This window comes from Meleagris gallopavo, chromosome 5, assembly GCF_000146605.3.
Source record: "Meleagris gallopavo isolate NT-WF06-2002-E0010 breed Aviagen turkey brand Nicholas breeding stock chromosome 5, Turkey_5.1, whole genome shotgun sequence".
In the NCBI taxonomy this organism is placed as follows: Eukaryota; Metazoa; Chordata; class Aves; order Galliformes; family Phasianidae; genus Meleagris; species Meleagris gallopavo.
The window spans coordinates 5,801,750-5,806,092 of NC_015015.2; positions in this window are offsets into that span (position 1 = coordinate 5,801,750).

Consider the following 4,343-nt stretch of genomic DNA (forward strand, 5'->3'; position numbering starts at 1 on the left):
GGGAGTGTGGGGTCTCTCAAAATGCTGGGGGACACAGCCTTACTTGAAGAAAAGATGAAGTCTAGAGAAGATCTGTCTACAGTTTTGATCATGTTCTGATCTTGTGTGCTGATTGTTGGATTTACAATTATTGTTCTTGTGTTTGTTTAAATTGGAAAGTTGGAAATATTTCAAGTAAATATCTATTGCATAATATTTTCTGCTTTCTTTATGCATATTTTTATTCATTGATTGAATTGTGACATAAAATAATAGAGCTGGTCAGCTGAATTATGGACTAATAGTTTTTGATGTCCTCATGTTAAAATGATGTCATCAAAATCATTTTTCTTAATAACCACGAACTCTTTCTGCTGTCTGTGGCATATACTGAAACCATAAACTTATAAGGTACTCACTGCATTTTCAACATAAAAATGAAAATGTTATTGATTATAAAATTCAACTCTGAAATCTCCAGTTGTATTTACTTTGTACATAATACTAAGTCAGGGCTACACCAAGTCTTTCTCTGAAGAACTGGACAGAACCAGCTCCTATAGTCCAGGAGCACAAGTCTGACTTTAGAACATGCTCCCATTTCTTGCAATACTGGAGGTTCTGTTCAGAGAACAGCCAAAGTGAAAATGAAGCAACAAATGTATTACAGCTACATTTTGTCTGACAGATGAACAACATTGATTTCCCTACAGTGCCTTTCATAAAAATCATCTGTATAGAGATGGAGCTGCACGGAATAGAAAGGTTTAAAGCTGTTATTTAAATCCAGTAAAATATTTTACTGGAAAGACGATGAGGAGACAGTTCAGGTTTAACTCCATGCCCTCCCAGCTATGAAGATAGATATGGTAGGCTTAAAAAATACCAAGAAATGTAAGTAATCACAGCAAACTGTCAAGAGAACTCATTGATAAGAAGCCAGCAAGTGAAACTATCAAGTCTCCAGAAGTCTGAAAAAGTTGAATGGATGTTTCGCCTAGATTCAGTGATGGAGAAGTTCAGGGGAAGAGAGAAAGACAGTCATGTGGACCTATGTTCCCAAAACTCTGAGATGAACCACTGCAAAGAGATAGTGAAGATGATGGTAGGAAAGATGAGTATAGTTTTGGTTTAGAAATACATGTTCAGGCTGTTCAAATAACTTATCAGAGAGAGAGACACGGTAAAAACAGCTAACCTTTTGAACTGTTGCTACTATAATTATTATCATTATCTATTAATGAAAGAAAAAAAAAACAGGAAAAAAAAGGAAACAAATCCACCCTATCTAATCTAGCTTTCAGGATTCTTTGATAATGATTAGTCAAAGACAGGGAGGCTTTTTTATTTCACTTGATGTAAGCCCTGTCCACCCCTAGATATTTCTGCTCGTACATAAAAAGGTTATTATTTCTGTCATGTTTTATATTGGCTGTATGATAATGCTCTATATATACCAGTCCAGCAGTGCGCTCTGTGTGGCTTGGATTTTATGGAGAGCTGCAGGCTCTGAAATCACACAGATTAGCAAATGCTTTCAACTCTCAGTCTGGACTCCAATGCAAATTACAGACCTTTTTAGTAATTTATATCATTTAACTGCTACATTTAGAGAATGACAGAAAAAACAACAACAACAACAACAACAACACATCTCTGCATTTGTACTTGCACATACTTCAAGAAACACATCTATTTTCAGGAGGAATATAAATCATGTGCCAAATGATGTGACTTAGCAAAGAGCTTATACCAGTGACAGAATTTTCCAGTGCTGAGAACTGCTCAGTTCTTTGTCATATTTGTGGGAGGCAGCCTACTGTTTTGGTGTAAATAACAGAATGCTGTAGCAAAGGGACATATCTCAGAGCCCTTGATACAAGATATACCTGGCTGTCTAGGTGCCAATGACCTGACTCTGATTAAAGCATTTTAACAGGTGTGTTGTAAATGCTATTTTTCTTATTTTTTTCCATATCCTTATAATTACAAATAGTTATGAACATTGAATAATTGTTTAGATTCGTTTGAGTTCTGAGCCTCATTAACAAGTTGCCTAGGGAGGTTGTGGGTGCCCCATCCCTGGAGATATTCAAGGTTGAGTTGGGTGAGGCTCTGAGCACCCTAATGGAGCTGTAGGTGTCCATTGCAGGGGAGATGGACGAGATGGCCTTTACGGGTCTCTTTCAACTCTGTACATTCTATGATTCTATGAATCAAGTGCTAGAAAGCAAGACAGTCTCGTTTCTTAAAAACTTCCATTTAAATTGCTTTCTGATAGTAAACAACCCCCTGAAGACTGAGTAGAGTGATACATAATCTGCTATTATTCTTCATATAACTTAAGGAAGAAAAAAAATTTCAATTATCACTGAGAGATGCACAGAGAGATACTAAGAAACACTTTGAATTTAAAGATTGATGGAACAAACTCAATACAAAACAGAGGAATTCAAATGTAACCCTATTGAAATTTCACCCCTGCTATGTCTCCAACTCCTGCAGTTTTTAACACAGCACAATGCACACATTTCATTTCTACTTCAGAGTGTTACTGACTCCAGGGTTTTGTGATAAAACTTCTTTAATAATTGTTGGCACTTGAAAAATTTTGCAATTTAAATGGAAAATTTGCTGTCTCTCTAAAAATGACTGTAGTAGCAGTACAATCTTGCTCATCAGTATTTTATAATCATTCAGCATTCAGATACTAAAATTAAAAAACAGCAACAATAAAGAAAAAAAACACATCCCAGTTTCCGCATTCCTTTAGTCTTAGCTGCCTAAGGAGAGCAGATGTGCCAGTAATGGCAGTGCTTGCTACATGATAATAAGTATTAGCAGCTCATAAAGAGCTAAATGCCATTGCCAAAGAGTTGTCATCTAATTTCTTTTTTTCCCCAGTCAATTCACTTATTCTAAGTGAATATTGTAGTTTGGCCAGATCCAGAGCTTATTTGAACTGCAGTTTATCTGCCCAGTCTGTCCTGGCAGGTGACCAGGCTTTATGCAAGTGCTCATTATCACCATAACATGCCAAATGCAGAAAGGTTGTAGTGGTCATCTCCCATATTTTCCTTCATTAGGGAGAGAAAATAACCTGAAAATGGCCTGAAATTGCATGTTGGGTGTATTTGTCAGAAGAAGTCGCTGTGGCCAGTTGTACAGTAGTCACAAAACGGCTTATAGAAGCTCCTCAGATGCCATCATTCCTTAGGATCATGTTCCTGTTCTGCATTTGGGAACATGAGGACAAACATAAAAGCAAACAGGAGACACCTGTGTGGACCCTAGGAGTGCAGGCTTCTAGAGTAAGCTCTGGGGTAGGGATCCTACAGGCTGAAAGCCCCTCTAAAGGACATTTAAGAAAGAAGATGGGGAGAGCCACATACATAATCCCATTGGGAACTGTCTTCTAGAGCATAAGGTAAATCCAAACAAAAATCTGAGAACTATACTTAGTGCTTTTCTACGTGATTAGCTCTCTCACTGTGCCAGAGAAAGGTCTTATACTTGGCTGTCTTTCCAGTATTGCTTTGCTCTTGTCAAGAACAAAGTTTTATTGGCTTTTTTTCCAACAATCAGACTTACAGATGAATACGATCTTGAATACCAATATTTATTGATGATTTTCTTCGTCCTTAGAGTTGGTGAATTTTTAATTAATTAATTAATTAATTAATTTCTAGAGGGTGTTCTGGTTCATTTTGCTATGAAACATCTTGAGGGAAAATCACATAATACATGAGTTTATCTATTCCTGCTCTGTATCAAAAAGATTCATTGATATAATCACTTATTTTGAGCAAGAGTGACATGATTTTTTTTTATTTTCAATACTGCCAAATTTTCAATAAAAAATGAAGTTCTGCAGCCTTTTTCTATTCATAAATAATATGAAAATAAGAGTAATACTATTCCTGTGCCTATCTCCTGTTTCTTTGGAGATACTTCTTAGTTATTTTCCAAGATTTCCTTTACAGTTAATTGAGATAAACTTGTGTTTCCATGGCATAAATTATCATATTTCTAAAGCAGATAACTAATTCAAGGCAGGTTTATCATATTTTATTTCTAAAAGGCTGTGAAAAAGATTGTCAGATACATAGTCCTTAAAAGTTACCAAGTTGCATACCCAGCCTGTAAATCTATTCTCAAAGACAAATGAGAGAATGTTTCCTTCCCTTTCACATGAATTCTGTCATTATACGCAAAAATAAAAAACCAGCTTTACCACTTATTGATGCTGAGATGCATTCTATTTCTTGTTTCTGTGAGCATTAATACGCTCCAAGAAATAAGTGAATTAATTTTATTCCTGGGAAATGTTTGAAGAAATAACAGAAAAGGTTTGATTTGTTCAA